At 45.6% G+C, this 20,823-nt stretch overlaps 1 protein-coding gene across 16 annotated transcripts in view; it reads left to right on the top strand.

Annotated features, from left to right (window-relative positions):
* CYRIB (CYFIP related Rac1 interactor B) overlaps positions 1-20,823 on the top strand; it is a 223,457-nt gene that overhangs the window by 68,546 nt on the left and 134,088 nt on the right. For 13 of the 16 annotated variants that reach the window (XM_069731904.1, XM_069731911.1, XM_069731905.1 and 10 more), the window contains one exon: positions 15,606-15,715. The exons of the other annotated variants lie outside the window; for them this stretch is intronic. The gene's annotated coding sequence lies outside the window, so the exon portion shown is untranslated. The remainder of the gene's footprint in view (positions 1-15,605; positions 15,716-20,823) is intronic. 16 annotated transcript variants of the gene reach the window in all.

Here is a 20,823-nt window from a genome sequence, read left to right as displayed (position 1 = left end):
TCACGGCTCTGCGTTCTAAACTTCTGTGAAGCACTTGGGGGTTCAAAGTGCTCACCTCACATCTGGATAAGTTCCTTGGGGGGTCTAGTTTCCAAAATGGGGTCACTTGTGGGGGGTTTCTACTGTTTAGGCACACCAGGGGCTCTGCAAACGCAACGTGACGCCCGCAGAGCATTCCATCAAAGTCTGCATTTCAAAACGTCACTACTTCACTTCCGAGCCCCAGCATGTGCTTAAACAGTGGTTTACCCCCACATATGGGGTATCAGCGTACTCAGGAGAAACTGGACAACAACTTTTGGGGTCAAATTTCTCCTGTTACCCTTGGGAAAATAAAAAATTGCGGGCTAAAAAAATCATTTTTGAGAAAAGAATTTTTTTTTTTATTTTCATGGCTCTGCGTTATAAACTTCTGTGAAGCACTTGAGGGTTCAAAGTGCTAACCACATATCTAGATTAGTTCCTTTGGGGGTCTAGTTTCCAAAATGGGGTCATTTGTGGGGGATCTCCAATGCTTAGGCACACAGGGGCTCTCCAAACGCGACATGGTGTCCGCTAATGATTGGAGCTAATTTTCCATTTAAAAAGCCAAATGGCGTGCCTTCCCTTCTGAGTCCTGCCGTGCGCCCAAACAGTGGTTTACCCCCACATATGGGGTATCTGCGTACTCAGGACAAACTGGACAACAACATTTGTGGTCCAATTTCTCCTATTACCATTGGCAAAATAGGAAATTCCAGGCAAAAAAATCATTTTTGAGAAAAGAAAAATTATTTTTTATTTTCATGGCTCTGCGTTATAAACTTCTGTGAAGCACCTGGGGGTTTAAAGTGCTCAGTATGCATCTAGATAAGTTCCTTGGGGGGTCTAGTTTCCAACATGGGGTCACTTGTGGGGGAGCTCCAATGTTTAGGCACACAGGGGCTCTCCAAACGCGACATGGTGTCCGCTAACAATTGGAGCTAATTTTCCATTCAAAAAGTCAAAAGGCGCGCCTTCCCTTCCGAGCCCTGCCGTGTGCCCAAACAGTGGTTTACCCCCACATGTGAGGTATCGGCGTACTCGGGAGAAATTGCTCAACAAATTTTAGGATCCATTTTATCCGATTGCCCATGTGAAAATGAAAAAATTGAGGCGAAAAAAATTTTTTTGTGAAAAAAAAGTACTTTTTCATTTTTACGGATCAATTTGTGAAGCACCTGAGGGTTTAAAGGGCTCACTAGGCATCTAGATAAGTTCCTTGGGGGGTCCAGTTTCCAAAATGGGGTCACTTGTGGGGGAGCTCCAATGTTTAGGCACACAGGGTCTCTCCAAACGCGACATGGTGTCCGCTAACGATGGAGATAATTTTTCATTCAAAAAGTCAAATGGCGCTCCTTCCCTTCCGAGCCTTACCATGTGCCCAAACAGTGGTTTACCCCCACATGTGAGGTATCGGTGTACTCAGGAGAAATTGCCCAACAAATTTTAGGATCCATTTTATCCTGTTGTCCATGTGAAAATCAAAAAATTGAGGCTAAAAGAATTTTATTGTGAAAAAAAAGTACTTTTTCATTTTTACGGATCAATTTGTGAAGCACCTGGGGGTTTAAAGGGCTCACTATGCATCTAGGTAAGTTCCTTGGGGCGTCTAGTTTCCAAAATGGGGTCACTTGTGGGGGAGCTCCAATGTTTAGGCACACAGAGTCTCTCCAAACGTGACATGGTGTCCGCTAAAGAGTGCAGCCAATTTTTCATTCAAAAAGTCAAATGGCGCTCCTTCCCTTCCAAGCCCTTCCGTGCGCCCAAACAGTGGTTTACCCCCACATATGAGGTATCAGCGTACTCAGGACAAATTGGACAACAACTTTCGTTGTTCAGTTTCTCTTTTTACTATTGGGAAAATAAAAAAATTGTTGCTGAAAAATCATTTTTGTGACTAAAAAGTGAAATGTTCATTTTTTCCTTCCATGTTGCTTCTGCTGCTGTGAAGCACCTGAAGGGTTAATAAACTTCTTGAATGTGGTTTTGTGCACCTTGAGGGGTGCAGTTTTTAGAATGGTGTCACTTTTGGGTATTTTCAGCCATATAGACCTCTCAAACTGACTTCAAATGTGAGGTGGTCCCTCAAAAAAATGGTTTTGTAAATTTCGTTGTAAAAATGAGAAATCGCTGGTCAAATTTTAACCCTTATAACTTCCTAGCAAAAAAAAATTTTGTTTCCAAAATTGTGCTGATGTAAAGTAGACGTGTGGGAAATGTTATTTATTAACTATTTTGTGTCACATAACTCTCTGGTTTAACAGAATAAAAATTCAAAATGTGAAAATTGCGAAATTTTCAAAATTTTCGCCAAATTTCCATTTTTATCACAAATAAACACAGAATTTATTGACCTAAATTTACCACTAACACGAAGCCCAATATGTCACGAAAAAACAATCTCAGAACCGCTAGGATCCATTAAAGCGTTCCTGAGTTATTACCTCATAAAGGGACACTGGTCAGAATTGCCAAAAACGGCAAGGTCTTTAAGGTCAAAATAGGCTGGGTAATGAAGGGGTTAATGAAATTTGCTGAAAATATTAATGTTGAATCGACATGTGGCTATTGATGCTAACTTAATGCAAATTATGTTTATAGGGCATATATGGCGTCCATTGCTTTAAAAAACTCAAGCGCTGCTGCTGCTTCCTTTCCAAGCCCTGCCATGTGCCAAAATAGTAGTTTCCCCCCCACATATGGGGTATTAACGTACCCAGATGAAATTGCACAACAAATTTTGGGGTCCATTTTGTCATGATACCCTTTTGAAAGTAAAAAAAAATTGGGGCTAAAGTAAAATTTTGGTGAAAAAAAAAAAAAGTAAGCACAATATGTCACGGAAAAGCAATTTCAGAATCAGTGGGATTCGTTGAAGTTTTTCAGGATTATGACCCCATAAAGTGACGCTGGTCAGATTTAAAAAATTTGTCCTGGTCATTAAAGTGAAAATTAGCTTCGTCACTAAGAGTGGAAGTAAGCAAACACATTTAGGGCTTTGCAGAACTTTTAATTGGATGATAATGAAGCTTTTTTTTTAAACATAATCTGTATTATAATGAAGCAGAGGTTTCCTTTAATGCCGCTTTTATGAAGTAGCTGTCTCTTTAAGCGGATCGGGTGCCCTGTCTGTTTTCTGGCTTTTTTCTTGACTAGAGAAATTGATTTTCGCAGAGATCATTAGAAAGCAGAGAGGGTCATGGAAGCTTATTGAAGCCGAGCTGTACATGAATAATTAAGAGGAGCTTGCAGGCTCAGCTTAGTGCCAAACGCACCCAGCAAACAGGGATATTCGCTGTGCTTAAAGTACATGTACTGAATAAACACATTGATCGCAGGCGCGGAGTCAATCAATGGACTTGTCAGAACTTTCACAAACATTTTTGTCTATTGAAATCTTTGTCAGAACTTCAGTCTCTTTACCATTAAGAACATTATTTAATATCAATATCATTAAGGTGGAAGATAATAAAGATTCCAATAAATGGCAGCAAACGTAAAAATTGAAAATATGAAGAATTCATTGCCATGAAATGACTTGATTTTCAAAACGTTTTTCTTCATAACACATTTTATCGAAAAGGTCACGTCTTATAGGGTTGTTATTGGGTTGCATTATCATAATTTTTAATGTAGTAGTCCATGTCACAAGTTTGTTGTTGGGTGTCCCAGGGCCAGCGGCTCCTTCCCTGTCCCTAAAGCTAAAGACGCCGTAGCTATCCATGTTTCCCGGATTACTTCTGATGGTGAAGACACCGGGGCCACGTACCTTGCGAGCTCCTGAATCTGCCCTATATCTGTCCCCCTCTGCCATCCAATGAAGAGGAGATTAGTAGTGTATGAAAATACAGAAACAAGACGAACAAGGGAGGATATACAGGGATAAATGAAAATTCCAATCTCACAAATGTACGCTCACAGACAACAGAGTGGAACATTGGAGAGTGAAGGAAGGAAAAAAAAAACAATTAGGAGAAGATGAGGAAATGCACACACCAAATAACCAAGCAGCAGTCTTTAGATAAACACTTTAAACACCTCCTCAAACAACCAATAGCTCCAACTCCAGAGCCAGGCAGTGTGAAACTAACATTGCCATCCCTAATAGCCAGAGGCGAGTAGTATATTGAGGGGAGTGGCCAACACTGAACAGCTGAGAGTGAGACCATCAACTCGGGAAAGCACTAGAAGCTCTCGCTGCTATCTGAAACCGGCTTTTTTAAATATGAAGGTGAAGTGTTTCTAATCAGTGCAGGAGTAGGAGAAATCAGATGCTGCGGTCTTCTGGCTCCTTTCTGTCGTGGTAAACCCGTGACAGCCCATGTATAAAAGTTGTGCTTCATTTATTATTTGCATTCTTCATTCAGATTTTCAGATTAACTTAACTTGATGTCATTCTGCAATAATGTTGGAATTCTGTTTGTGATCATTCTTTCTCTACGTTTTGTTTACTGCCCCCTATGTACAAGACTATAGCTAGTATAATACTGCCCCTATGTTCAAGAATATTACTACTATAATACTGCCCCTATATACAAGAATATAACTACTATAATACTACCCCTATATACAAGAATATAACTACTATAATACTGCCCCTATGTACAAAAATATAACTACTATAATACTGCTCCGATGTGCAAGAATATAACTACTATTATACTGCTCCTATGTACAAGAATATAACTACTATAATACTGCTCCTATATACAAGAATATAACTACTATAATACTGCTCCTATGTACAAGAATATAACTACTATAATACTGCCCCTATGTACAAGAATATAACTACTATAATACTGCCCCAATGTACAAGAATATAACTACTATAATACTGCCCCATGTACAAAAATATAACTACTATAATACTGCTCCAATGTGCAAGAATATAACTACTATTATACTGCTCCTATGTACAAGAATATAACTACTATAATACTGCCCCTATGTACAAGAATATAACTACTATAATACTGCCCCTATGTACAAGAATATAACTACTATAATACTGCCCCTATGTACAAGAATATAACTACTATAATACTGCTCCTATGCACATGAATATAACTACTATAATACTGCCCCTATGTACAAAAATATAACTACTATAATACTGCTCCGATGTGCAAGAATATAACTACTATTATACTGCTCCTATGTACAAGAATATAACTACTATAATACTGCTCCTATGTACAAGAATATAACTATTATAATACTGCTCCTATGTACAAGAATATAACTACTATAATACTGCTCCTATGTACAAGAATATAACTACTATAATACTGCTCCTATGTACAAGAATATAACTATTATAATACTGCTCCTATGTACAAGAATATAACTACCATATATACTCGAGTATAAGCCGAGATTTTCAGCCCACTTTTTTGGGCTGAAAGTCCCCCTCTCGGCTTATACTCGAGTCATACGCAGGGTCGGCAGGTGAGGGGGAGCGGGGGCTGTGAAATTATACTCACCTACTCCTGGCGCGGTCCCTGCAGGTCCCTGGCTTCCCCGGCGCCGGCAGCAGCAGATTCTTCCTGTACTGAGCGGTCACATGGCACCGCTCATTACAGTAATGAATATACGGCTCCACCTCCCATAGAGGTGGAGCCGCATATTCATTGCTGTAATGAGCAGTAACGGTGACCGCTCAGTACAGGATGAAGCTGCGGCGTCGGGGAAGCAGGGACTGCACCGCGCCAGAAGCAGGTGAGTATACGGGGAGGGAGAGCGCTGCGCTGCTCGATAGTCACCTTTCCTCGTTCCGGGCGTTGCTCTGTCTTCAGCGGTGACGTAGTTAGTGCGCGCCCTCAGCCTGAACGTCAGTGCAGAAAACGCTGAAGATGGAGCGGCGCCGGAACAAGGAGCAGGTGACTATTGAAAGTGCCGGGGGCCTGAGCGACGGAGAGGTGAGTATGTGATTTTTTTTTTTTTATCGCAGCAAATGGGGCAAGTGTCTGTATGGAGCATCTATGGGGCCATAAGGTTTGTGCAGCGCTATATGGGGCCATAACATTTGTGCAGCACTATATGGGGCCATAACGTTTGTGCGGCACTATATGGGGCCATAACATTTGTGCAGTACTATATGGGGCCATAACGTTTGTGCAGCACTATATGGGGCCATAACGTTTGTGGAGTACTATATGGGGCCATAAGGTTTGTGCAGCACTATATGGGGCCATAATGTTTGTGCAGCACTATATGGGGCCATAACATTTGTGCAGCACTATATTGGGCCATAACGTTTGTGCAGTACTATATGGGGCCATAAGGTTTGTGCAGCACTATATGGGGCCATAATGTTTATGCAGCACTATATGGGGCCATAACATTTGTGCAGCACTATATGGGGCCATAATGTTTGTGCAGCACTATATGGGGCCATAATATTTGTGCAGCACTATATGGGGCCATAACGTTTGTGCAGCACTATATGGGGCCATAACATTTGTGCAGCACTATATGAGGCCATAAGGTTTGTGCAGCGCTATATGGGGCCATAACATTTGTGCAGCACTATATGGGGCCATAACGTTTGTGCGGCACTATATGGGGCCATAACATTTGTGCAGTACTATATGGGGCCATAACGTTTGTGCAGCACTATATGGGGCCATAACGTTTGTGCAGTACTATATGGGGCCATAAGGTTTGTGCAGCACTATATGGGGCCATAATGTTTGTGCAGCACTATATGGGGCCATAACATTTGTGCAGCACTATATTGGGCCATAACGTTTGTGCAGCACTATATGGGGCCATAATGTTTATGCAGCACTATATGGGGCCATAACATTTGTGCAGCACTATATTGGGCCATAACGTTTGTGCAGCACTATATGGGGCCATAATGTTTATGCAGCACTATATGGGGCCATAACATTTGTGCAGCACTATATGGGGCCATAATGTTTGTGCAGCACTATATGGGGCCATATTTGTGCAGCACTATATGGGGCCATAACGTTTGTGCAGCACTATATGGGGCCATAACATTTGTGCAGCACTATATGAGGCCATAACGTTTGTGCAGCACTATATGGGGCCATAACATTTGTGCAGCACTATATGGGGCCATAACGTTTGTGCAGCACTATATGGGGCCATAATGTTTGTGCAGCACTATATGGGGCCATAACGTTTGTGCAGCACTATATGGGGCCATAACATTTGTGCAGCACTGTATGGGGCCATAACATTTGTGCAGCACTATATGGGGCCATAACGTTTGTGCAGCACTATATGGGGCCATAACATTTGTGCAGCACTATATGGGGCCATAACGTTTGTGCAGCACTATATGGGGCCATAACATTTGTGCAGCACTATATGGGGCCATAACGTTTGTGCAGCACTATATGGGGCCATAACATTTGTGCAGCACTATATGGGGAAAATGTCTGTATGGGGCCATAATTAACGTTTGTGGAGCATTATATGTGGCAAGTGTCTGTATGGAGCATCTTATAGGGCCATAATCAAGGTTTGTGCAGCACTATATGGGGCAAATATCTTTATGGAGCATCTTATGGGGCCATAATCAGCATTTGTGCAGTATTACTGTATATTGGGCAAATGTGTCTATGGAGCATCTTATGGGGCCATTATTAACCTTTATGCAGGATTATATGGGGCATATTTTAATATGAAGCATCTTATGGGGCCCATCATGAACTGTATGGAGCATTACATGGGGCTCCTGATTCAATATGGATATTCAAAAACACTTAACCTACTGATGTCTCAATTAATTTTACTTTTATTGGTATCTATTTTTACTTTTGACATTTACCGGTAGCTGCTGCATTTTCCACCCTAGGCTTATACTCGAGTCATTAAGTTTTCCCAGTTTTTTGTGGCAAAATTAAGGGGGTCGGCTTATACTCGGGTCGGCTTATACTCGAGTATATACGGTACTATAATACTGCCCCTATGTACCACTGTGTTATAGGCAGCATCAATAGTAAAAAGTTGGTCTGGGATGGGGCGACACACTGGCGCTGACTGGAGGGGAGTAGGGAGAGGCCAATTCGCGGCTGGACTAAGCCTGTCGCTGATTGGCCGCGCCCAGCCGGCCGGCCGCGACTAATCGGCGACGCGGGATTTCCGTTACAGACAGACAGACAAACAGACGGAAGTACCCCTTAGACAATTATATATATAGATTATATGCTGCAGCGCTGACCATGGAAAATTGCTAACAAATCACGACAATTGGTTACAGAGGATTTTCTTACAATACATGAAAACCTTGTAGGAAAGTCATTATTTGTCATTGAGGCACAATGACTAGCAGCTCAACTCTGCCACATCCGAGTAGATGAATCATAGAGCCTGAATAATGATGGTTTAACCCAGTGATGCTGCTTAAATTTGTCAGAAATCTTTAGTTTCCTTTTTTGAATGCACATTTTCTATGCATACCATACTACACAATACTCCCACAAATGAGTCATTGATTGCAAACAAGGTTTGGTTTGTTTCTCTTCGCACCCAAAAAAGTAATTTTTCGAACAAATTTATTTAAAGGGACACTGTCGCCTGAATTTGGAGGGAACAATCTTCAGCCATGGAGGCGGGGTTTTGGGGTTTTTGATTCACCCTTTCCTTACCCGCTGGCTGCATGCTGGCTGCAATATTGGATTGAAGTTCATTCTCTTTCCTCCATAGTACACGCCTGCGCAAGGCAAGATTACCTTGTGCAGGCGTGTACTATGGAGGACAGAGAATGAACTTCAATCCAATTTTGCAGCCAGCATGCAGCCAGCGGGTAAGGAAAGGGTGAATCAAACACCCAAAAACCCCGCCTCCATGGCTGAAGATTGTTCCCTCCAAATTCAGGTGACAGTGTCCCTTTAAGACCATATGTCCAAAATGAGTACACCCCAATGAAAGTCTTAGGAGCAATGCTAAAATTTAGAGTACAAAATTCTAACAAAAATTCGACCACAGTTAAGTCTAATCATTCATTACACAGGTGTCCAGCAGACAGGCGACTATAAAAGCCCGTTACTTTACAAAGAAAACCCCTTCCCATGAAATGCTGTCAGCAATGGCACCACATGGAAGAGAAATGTCACCTGAAAGAGAATATTATTTTTTAACTCAAGAAAGGTGACGGCTACAAGAAGATCAGCAAAAATGTACTTATCATTTAGATCCTGGAGCAAAAGTGACATAAAAATATAACAAAGATGGAATTGCCACCATCTCACACAGATGTCCAGGTCGAACATGGACATTAAAACCTGAACAGAAGGAAAGAAGGGTTGAAGAAAATGGAGATACAATTTCAATGCAGTTAGCTAAAGAAGAAGTAGAAAGCCAAACCGGGGTGAGTTTTTCCTGTGGCACAGTACGGCGTATGCAGCAGAGGAATGGCATGCATGGGTGTCGTCCACAAAGGAAGCGGTTCCTGAAGCCCATGTGCAAAAACACCTGCCTACAATTTGCAAGGGCCCATGTGGAGACTATTAGGACTATACTCTGAAGTGATGAGACTAAGAGAAATTTTCCCAGAACTGATGGCTTTAAAATTGTATGGCGTCACAAACATGATCAGTGCAAAGAATAATGTCTGGTGCCTACAGTGAAACATGGTGGTGGCCATGTCCTAATGTGGTGCTTCATGACCTGCTGGTGTCGGGAGCTACATTTCAGTGATGGTTTCATGAAGTCACAGATGTGCTGCTCTATTGTGAGAGAAATCAGTGCCCTTGGTAGACGAGCACATTTCCAACATGACAGTGATCTAAAACACACATCTGCTGCATTTCTATTACTATTCAGAGGGGGTGTACTCACTTATGGTGAGCTCTGTACAACTGGAAGATAAGCATGAAAGGTGGCCAAAGCATTAGGAATGTTAAAATCCCATATACTGAATCTTGGTTACCTCTCTTATTGACACAAGGTGATGCAAAGTCTGCCCTTATACCAGATCTGGTCAAAAAGTGCTAAATCTGACCCTTTAGCTGTTCCTTTCTGGCCTGCGAACCATTACTGCTGAAGGACTGGAAATAGTGAGAGTTGTGAGGACATCGTACTTTGTGTAGGGAGCGATGGGGGTCATCATACTATGTTGGAGGCTGTGAGGACCATCATATTGTTTGGGGGACTGTGATGACATAATTTTTGGGGGCTGTGAGGTCATCATTCTGTGTGGGGGATATCATATTGTGTTGGGGACTGTGAGGGAATCATACTGTGTGAGGAGCTGTGGGGTTCATCATACTATGTTGGCTGTCTGGACCATCATAATGTGTGGGAGGCTGTGAGGCCATCATACTTTGCGTGGGGAGCTGTGGGAGCCATTGTGCAACTGTAAGGACATCATAGTATGTGTGGGGAGCTAATGGGGTCATCACCACTAGGATATCATTCTGTGTCTTGGAAGCTATTGGGTCATCATACTGTAAGGACATCATACTGTATGTGGAGAGATATGGGCTGACAAAATTCTTCAAAGCTTTATTTCAAACAGGTTAATAGTCAACGCGTGTTGAGGTCATGCAGGACCTCTTCCTCGAGACTTGTAAGGTTTTGTCCTGAGAAAGAGGTCCTGCATGACCTCGAATTTCGTCCGCCGTTCATCTTTATCAGCGGCGCAGAGTTGGACACATACACCCAGTTTACCATTATCCTGGCTCTCTGCAGCAGCTGATCCATGCTTTTCACTTATTGCTTAATTGCAACAAAGCAAGGTGAGCGTATCTCTCCCGGGTGCACCCCATGTTTTTAACCAGTTAAAACTTTATTTGCGCTTTATTTGCTCTCCAGATTTTCTACTTCTATCATCCTACAGTAAGAACCTCACGCTGCTGTAAGGACCTCATACTGTATGCGGGTAGCTATGGGGGCCATCATACAAATGTAAGAACCTCATACTGTATGTGGGGAGCTATGGGGGCCATCATATTACTGTAAGGACATCATACTAATGTAAGGACTTCATACTGTGCGAGGGGAGTGAGGAGTGTCATCAGACTACTGTAAGGACTTCATTCTGTGAGGAGAGCTAGGACGGCCATCATACTACTGTAAGAACCTCTTACTGTGTGTGGGAAGCTATGGTGGCCATCATATTACTAGTAGGACATCATACTGTGTGTGGTGAGCTATGGGGGCCATCATACTACTAGTAGGACATCATACTGTGTGTGGTGACCTATGGGGGCCATCATACTACTAGTAGGACATCATACTGTATGTGGGAAGCTATGGGGGCCATCTTACTACTAGTAGGAGATCATACTGTATGTGGGAAGCTATGGGGCCATCACATTACTAGTAGGACATCATACTGTATGTGGGAAGCTATGGGGGCCATCATACTACTAGTAGGACATCATACTGTGTGTGGGAAGCTATGGGGCCATCATACTACTAGTAGGACATCATACTGTGTGTGGGAAGCTATGGGGGCCATCATACTATTATTAGGACATCATACTGTATGTGGGAAGCTATGGGGGCCATCTTACTACTAGTAGGAGATCATACTGTATGTGGAAAGCTATGGGGCCATCATACTACTAGTAGGACATCATACTGTATGTGGGAAGCTATGGGGGCCATCGTACTACTAGTAGGACATCATACTGTGTGTGGGAAGCTATGGGGCCATCATACTACTTGTAGGACATCATACTGTATGTGGGAAGCTATGGGGGCCATCATACTACTAGTAGGACATCATACTGTATGTGGGAAGCTATGGGGGCCATCATACTACTGTAAGGACAACATACTATGTGTTGGCCACTATAGGGGCCATTTTACTATGTTGGGGGCTGTGAGGACCATCATACTATGTTGGGGGCTTTGAGGGCATAATACTGTTTGGAGTGGCTGTGGGCTCATCATACTGTGGAGGGGGGTCTGTTGATCAAGGTAGAAAGGCTGATCTTTTTGGCCAGGTGCTGGTATGTGTTATCAGTGTGGTATAGGGTGTGAGCCGCACTAGGAGGAGACCGGTGGAGTTTATTTCCTTCAGATTCATAGATGATTTTCCGCTATGATAAATGTTTCTGGAATAATCTGCGCCTCGGTGGATAATCTGGGCTGTGTCACAAGTCTTCCATGATTCTGCAGATTCGCATTGCTGACATTTCTCGGGGAAATAACGAGACTGCGGCTCCTTGTGTATGTGCTGATGCTCCAGAGGGAATGGATGGCGGCTCCCACGCACGGCCGCCGCGCTCTGTCTGTTGCCTCGACACAATTAACTCGTCTGCTAAAATGAATAAAATGAGCTAAACACTCGTAGCGCAGGTCTGGGGTGCGGATTATTGTTACTAGTGACTGGTAATATATACAGAGACGGTCCTACAAGGGGGGACTCCGCCGCCCCTACTGTATATACGGGACTCTATAGGATTTTCCCGGTATTCTGGTGTTAAAGGGAACCTGTCACCTGAATTTGGCGGGACCGGTTTTCGGTCATATGGGCGGAGTTTTTGGGAAAAGGAAGCAAGTTTTTTTTTTTCTCCAGAAACAGTGCCACTTTTCTGAATAGGCTGCAACTGGTATTGCAACTGGAATACAAATAGTAGTTAAACTAGAATGCTGCAATACCACACACAGACTAAGGGAGGAGTGGCGCTGTTTCTTCTCTAGATTGTGTTTGATAATGCAACTCGAGTCCATCGAAGTGAAAGGAGCTGAACTGCAATGCCACACATCACCTGTGCGCAGGAGCGGCGCTGTGTTTGGTGGTAACGAGTCTTGTTTGTGTCAAATCCTGCACAATTCATCACTTTATGACAGAAAATTGGGATAGAAAAGTCACAAATTTTTGCGCAAGATTTTGTTACTTTTGATGTTTTTGCTTCAGTCCCGGACATTAGAACAGAATAGCAGTGGGGGGAAAAGGGCTCCCCATAAATAATGACCAGGAGGAGCTCAGACAGGGAGGGGAGAGATCCTCTAGGTGAGCTAAACTGGCCAGTACTAAACCCTGAAGCAAGGAGGGTCCCATAGCTGAGGATCTGCACTCAGTTACTAGGGAGTCTTGGGCTGGGTCTTTATTTTTGATTGGAGCTGCACTTTATGGGGTATTTTAATACTGATCTGTCTCCAGGTTTCACAATATAAATTGCAGTCATTATTAGACAGATAGACATGGCGAGGCCGATGTACTTTCTTTGGAAATGCATGTCAGAATGGCTGTATAATCCTGTTTTCTAAATGTTCAAACTTAATATCCATTCACCTAGTCTGATTAACTGCACCTCAGTGTCCCTCCTCCCTGCTACTGAATCTCTGCCCACCTAGCCTGATTGACAGTTCTCAGTGTCCCTCCTCCCTGCTACTGAATCTCTGCCCACCTAGCCTGATTGACAGTTGTCAGTATCCCTCCTCCCTGCTGCTGAATCTCCGCCCACCTTGCCTGATTGATAGGTCTCAGTGTCACTCCTCCCTGCTGCTGAATCTCCGCACACCTAGCCTGATTGACAGTTCTCAGTGTCCCTCCCTTCTGCTGAATCTCCACCCACCTATCCTGATTGACAGTTGTCAGTATCCCTCCTCCCTGCTGCTGAATCTCCGCCCACCTTGCCTGATTGATAGGTCTCAGTGTCACTCCTCCCTGCTGCTGAATCTCCGCACACCTAGCCTTATTGACAGTTCTCAGTGTTCCTCCTCCCTGCTGCTGAATCTCCGCACACCTAGCCTTATTGATAAGGTCTCAGTGCCCCTCCTCCCTGGTGCTGAATCTCCACCCACCTAGTCTGATTGACAGCTCCTCAATGTTCCTCCTCCCTGCTGCTGAATCTCCACCCACCTAGTCTGACTGACAGTTCTCAGTGTCCCTCCTTCCTGCTGCAGAATCTCCACCCACCTAGCCTGATTGACAGTTCTCAGTGTCCCCTCCACCCTGCTGCAGAATCTCCACCCACCTATCCTGATTGACAGTTCTCAGTGTCCCTCCTCCCTTCTGCAGAATCTCCACCCACCTATCCTGATTGACAGTTCTCAGTGTCCCTCCTCCCTTCTGCTGAATCTCCACCCACCTATCCTGATTGACAGTTGTCAGTGTCCCTCCTCCCTGCTGCTGAATCTCCGCACACCTAGCCTTATTGACAGTTCTCAGTGTCCCTCCTCCCTGCTACTGAATCTCTGCCCACCTAGCCTGATTGACAGTTCTCAGTGTCCCTCCTCCATGCTACTGAATCTCCCTCCTCCATGCTACTGAATCTCCGCCCACCTAGCCTGATTGACAGTTCTCAGTGTCCCTCCTCCCTTCTGCTGAATCTCCACCCACCTATCCTGATTGACAGTTGTCAGTGTCCCTCCTCCCTGCTTCTGAATCTCCGCCCACCTCGCCTGATTGATAGGTCTCAGTGTCACTCCTCCCTGCTGCTGAATCTCCGCACACCTAGCCTTATTGACAGTTCTCAGTGTTCCTCCTCCCTGCTGCTGAATCTCCGCACACCTAGCCTTATTGATAAGGTCTCAGTGCCCCTCCTCCCTGGTGCTGAATCTCCACCCACCAAGTCTGATTGACAGCTCCTCAATGTTCCTCCTTCCTGCTGCTGAATCTCCACCCACCTAGTCTGACTGACAGTTCTCAGTGTCCCTCCTTCCTGCTGCAGAATCTCCACCCACCTAGCCTGATTGACAGTTCTCAGTGTCCCCTCCACCCTGCTGCAGAATCTCCACCCACCTATCCTGATTGACAGTTCTCAGTGTCCCTCCTCCCTTCTGCAGAATCTCCACCCCCCTATCCTGATTGACAGTTTCAGTGTCCCTCCTCCCTTCTGCTGAATCTCCACCCACCTATCCTGATTGACAGTTGTCAGAGTCCCTCCTCACTGCTGCTGAATCTCCGCCCACCTCGCCTGATTGATAGGTCTCAGTGTCCCTCCTCCCTGCTGCTGAATCTCCGCACACCTAGCCTTATTGACAGTTCTCAGTGTCCCTCCTCCCTGCTGCTGAATCTCCGCACACCTAGCCTTGTTGACAGTTCTCAGTGTCCCTCCTCCCTGCTGCTGAATCTTCGCACACCTAGCCTTATTGATAAGGTCTCAGTGCCCCTCCTCCCTGGTGCTGAATCTCCACCCACCTAGTCTGATTGACAGCTCCTCAATGTTCCTCCTCCCTGCTGCTGAATCTCCACCCACCTAGTCTGACTGACAGTTCTCAGTGTCTCTCCTTCGTGCTGCAGAATCTCCACCCACCTAGTCTGACTGACAGTTCTCAGTGTCCCTCCTCCCTGCTGCTGAATCTCCACCCACCTAGTCTGACTGACAGTTCTGTGTCCCTCCTTCCTGCTGCTGAATCTCCACCCACCTAGTCTGACTGACAGTTCTCAGTGTCCCTCCTCCCTGCTGCTGAATCTCCGCCCACCTCGCCTGATTGACAGCATCTCAACGTCCTTCCTCCCTGCTGTGGAGATCTCACACTGCTCAGTAGGCCGCATGGACGTAGACTGAATACACTTGGACTCATGAGCCCTCTCACTCTTTCTCTTTTCTCCATACTATATCTTTTCTGTCCTGTTCTTCTAACTCTGCTCTTATAATGAAGGTATTTGCAGCTGAGCATTTAATCTTTCCTTGTTCTTCCAGATCCTCTTTTTATGACACTGGAGCTCGGGGATATCCTCACATCTGTGTAAAGCCTTCGGATTGTGATCTGATCCTGGACTTCTGCCAGTCACAGCGGCATTAGTATTCAGGTATACCGTTATATGGCTGTAAAGAAATATATCTTCTTCTTCTTGTATTGCTTCCATGAATCTAAAATAAAAAATGAAGCAACTTTGCAAATGGTTTTGATGAAAAATATTTTACTGTTTTGTGTCTGCAGCTCTTTTACAGACCCATGTGTCTCTATGGTTACAGACTACAAACAAACCCTCTGTAGTCTGATCCTGCAGTCCTCATGCATACTTTTCGCTAACCTACATTTAGCTTATCAGCAACGCACAATATACGGAAAGGATCACTGGAGGAGAGCTTACTCATCTCCTCTCCAAAGCTCACCTCACCACCTGTGCACTCGACCCCATCCCACCTCCTCTCCAACCTCACCAACACGCTTATCCCAGCCCCAACCCATCTCACTAACTTCTGGTACTTTCCCTTCTGCTTCCAAACATGCCACAATCACACCAATCCTGAAGAAACCATCCCTCGACCTCTGCATCCAGCAATCACCCCATATCGCTGCTGTCATTCGCCTCTAAGCTTCTCGAACATCATGTCTATGCTGAACTTCCTCCTCTCATTCAGCTCTACAATCTGGCTTCCGTCCCCACCATTCCACCGAAACTGCCCTGACCAAAATTACTAATGACTTACTGTCAAAGCTAACAGACAATTCTCTATACTCCTCCTTCTAGACCTGTCCTCTACTTTCCACACAGTTGACCACTGCCTCCTCCTACAGATCCTCTCCTCCTTTGGTGTCAAAGACCTCACCCTATCCTGGATCTCCTCGTACCTTTCCAACCGCACATTTAGCGTCTCCCACTCCAACACTACCTCCTCATCCCACCCTCTCTCTGTTGGTGTCCATCAAGTCTCTGCCTTAGGACGCCTACTATTTTTTATCTATATCTTTGGCCTTGGACAACTTATCCCATGGCTTTCAGTACCACCTATACACTGCAAATATGCAGAATCTAGTTCTCTGCTGTACAGAATCCAAGGATGTCTACCAGCAATATCCTCCTTTTTCTCCTCTTGCTTTCTAAAGCTCAGCTGCCTCTACTCTGCCCGATCCTTCAAATCCAAGCTCTCGCTACCTCCTGCTGCCTGCAAATGAAAAATGTTTCCAGAATCTGGCCTATCCTCATCCATGAATCTACTAGAATGTTAGCGCATGTCCTCATCATCTCCCACCTCGACTACTGCAATATCCCCCCTTGTTACCTCCCTGCTAAAACTCCTGCACCTCTCCTTCACTATGCTGTCCGACTAGTCTACCTCCCCAACCTTCCTCAACGTATAAAGATCAAACTACTAATACTGACCTACAAAGTCGTCCATAATCTGTCTCCTCCGTATATCTCTGAACTAATCTCCTGATATCTCCAGGCAAGTAATTTCTGGTCCTCCAAAAGGTACCTACCACACTGAACTTTCCAACGATCACGACCAGCGATACGACCTGGCCGTGATCGTTGGTAAGTCGTTGTGTGGTCGCTGGGGAGCTGTCACACAGACAGCTCTCTCCAGCGACCAGCGATCAGGGGAACGACTTCGGCATCGTTGAAACTGTCTTCAACGATGCCGAAGTCCCCGGGTAACCAGGGTAAACATCGGGTTACTAAGTGCAGGGCCGCGCTTAGTAACCCGATATTTACCCTGGTTACCATTGTAAAAGTAAAAAAAAAAACACTACATACTCACATTCCGATGACTGTCACGTCCCCCGCCGGCGTCCACAGGGTTACAACTGCTTTCGGCAAGAGCGCTGCTAATGCACGCGCTGCTGCTGAGAGTTTCCCTGCACTGACTGTGTCAGCGCCGGCCGTAAAGCAGAGCACAGCGGTGACGACACAGTGGACGCCGGGGGACGTGACAGACATCAGAATGTGAGTATGTAGTGTTTTTTTTTTACTTTTACAATGGTAACCAGGGTAAATATCGGGTTACTAAGCGCGGCCCTGCACTTAGTAACCCGATATTTACCCTGGTTACAAGTGAACACATCGCTGGATCGGCGCGCCGATCCAGCGATGACAGCGGGTGATCAGCGACCAAAAAATGGTCCTGATCATTCCCCAACGACCAACGATCTCCCAGCAGGGGCCTGATCGTTGGTCGCTGTCACACATAACGAGATCGTTAGCGGGATCGTTGCTACGTCACCAAAAGCGTGACGTTGCAACAATATCGTTAACGATATCGTTATGTGTGACGGTACCTTAAGACCTCCTCGCCTCCACCATACTCATACACTCCTTACCCAATCAACTCCAAGACTTCTCCCGAGTGTCCCCCATTCTCAGGAATTCTGTGCCCCAACACGTCTGATTATCCAACACAATTGGAACCTTCAGATGGAACTTGAAAACCCATCTCTTCAAGAAAGCTATCGCATGTAAAGACCACGCTGCCACCTCACCTACCACTGGAAATGCCACCTCACCCACCACCAGAGTGACCACCTAACCCAGCACCGGAGCTGTCTCGTCACCCACCACCGGAGCTGCCACCTCACCCACCACCAGAGCTGCCTCCTCACCCACCATGGGAGCTGCCACCTCACCCACCACCAAAGCTGCCTCCTCACCCACCACGGGAGTTGCCACCTGACCCACCACCGGAGCTGCCTCCTAACCCACCAACGGAGCTGGCACCTCACCCACCACCGAAGCGGCCACATTACAACCACCGGAGCTGCCTCCTCACACACCATTGGAGCTACCACCTCACCACCATCGGAGCTGCCTCCTCACCCACCACCACGAGAGCTGCCACCTCACCACCACCGGAGCTGCCTCCTCACCCACCACCACGGGAGCTGCCACCTCACCCACCACCAGAGCTGCCACCTCACCACCACCGGAGCTGCCACCTCACCCACCACCACGGGAGCTGCCACCTCACCCACCACCAGAGCTGCCACCTCACCACCCCCGGAGCTGCCACCTCACCCACCACCATGGGAGCTGCCACCTCACCCACCACCAGAGTTGCCACCTCACCACCACTGGAGCTGCCACCTCACCACCACGGGAGCTGCCACCTCACCATCCCCGGAGCTGCCGTAACCTCGCAAATCACTGTCTCCTTCCCCATTATCCTGTAGACTGTAAGACCCCGAAGGCAGAGTTATCTTTCCTCTATACCAGTCTGAATGTATTAGTTTATTCATCGTATTTTATATCTGTAAAAAGTTAAAGGTGAAAATAATGATCATTTTTTATTTTTCAACAATTTGGCACAAAAAAAGTCAGTGAAAACCACAAGATGAAAAAAGGAAAAGTGATTAGAAACCCCCCCAAAGAAAACGCAAATGAGGAACTGCCTTAACAGATGTCCTTCTGATGGATATCCCCTTTTAGTCAATGTATTATAAAACTTTTATCTGTTTATTATGGTTTTTTTAATTTTGTTGCTGGTCTGGATGTTGTTTTCTGGTGTTGGATTATTACGATATCCATCTTCCATGGAGGCTGCTTCTGTGATACAGATTAGAGGGGAGCAGGGAGCCGTGACGGCCGCTTCCCCAGAACTTTAATAAGAGTCACATCTTCTGCTTTTATTACTGGTGACCGTATATAAACATTTCACAGGTCGGGGAAGTGCAAGGGAATAGAAAGCTGCAGCACGGAGGGGGGATTTTTTGGTCGTTCTCTACTTCTTGTTTTATAGATTTTACTGTAATATCACTTTGTTCTGAGATGAGATTTCTGGAATATTAGAGGATGTTTAAAGCCCCTAATCTCACACTCCCACATGGTCCAGGAAGCTGAGATATGGGGAGATGTCTGCTGAGGTCCTGGTGATAAGGAATAACATTATTTGGTGTTACCCAAGATTTCATCTGCCAACAAAATGGGACGAGAAAGTTCAATAGTTTCCCCTTTTAAGTTCCACAAACATGAGGGATCCTGCAGAGTGAATACAGATATTCCTATTACTTAGATAGGAGATGACAGTTGGTGCTCATAAAGTTCTATGGAGATCTGTAACTGTGGTATCAGGAGAACTTGCAGCAAAGTGTGTCTGCTTCTAGTTCCTCCTTTTTCCATAGAATTGTATAAGCACCAATTGTCATCTCCTATCTCAATAATGGGAAAATGTGTCTTCATTGACTACAGATTTTCCCATTACTCTGATAGGAGATGACAGTTGGTGCTCATACAGTTCTATGGAGAACTGTTAGGGTATGTTCACACGTTCAGGATTTCCATCCTTTTTTTTTCAGGACAGTTTTTTTAAAAAACTGCAGCTCTTGGCAGAAAACGCAGGTCCTTTTTTTGTCCTTTTTTGATGCGTTTTTGATGCGTTTTTTGATGCGTTTTTTGATGCGTTTTTTTATCCTTTTTTTACTGTGTGTTTCCTAGGAAGCTTTTTAGGGCTAAAATGGCTGAAAATACCCTAACCCTACCCCTAACCCTAACCCTACCCCTAACCCTACCCCTACCCCTAACCCTACCCCTACCCCTAACCCTACCCCTAACCCTACCCCTAACCCTACCCCTAACCCTAACCCTAACCCTACCCCTAACCCTAACCCTACCCCTAACCCTACCCCTAACCCTATTCTAACCTTAGTGAAAAAAAAAAAAAAAAAAAAATCTTAATTTTTTTATTGTCCCTACCAATGGGGGTGACAAAGTGGGGGGGGTGTCATTTACTATTTTTTTATTTTGATCACTGAGATAGGTTATATCTCAGTGATCAAAATGCACTTTGGAGCGAATCTGCCGGCCGGCAGATTCGGCGGGCGCACTGCGCATGCGCCCGCCATTTTGCAAGATGGCGGCGCCCAGGGAGAAGACGGCCGGACGGACACCGGGACGCCGGGTAAGTATAAGGGGGGGAGATTAGGGCACGGGGGGGGCATCGGAGCACTGGGGGGGGGCATCGGAGCACGGGGGGGGGGGGCATCGGAGCACGGGGGGGCGGGATCGGAGCACGGGGGGGCAGCCACACTCCGCCCACGCACTTCCGCCCGCTCCCCCGCACTTCCTGCTGCAGCGGTTCTGCACATCAAATCGCAGTAAAACCCGCAGATATATTTTTGATCTGCGGGTTTTACTGCGATTTTGACCTCACAATGGAGGTCTATGGGTGCAGAACCGCTGCGGTTCAGGAAGAAGAATTG

Source organism: Ranitomeya imitator, chromosome 6 (genome assembly GCF_032444005.1).
Source record: "Ranitomeya imitator isolate aRanImi1 chromosome 6, aRanImi1.pri, whole genome shotgun sequence".
NCBI lineage: Eukaryota > Metazoa > Chordata > Amphibia > Anura > Dendrobatidae > Ranitomeya > Ranitomeya imitator.
Note: the sequence above shows the minus strand (reverse complement) of the source record. Positions and strands in the feature narration are given on the sequence as shown.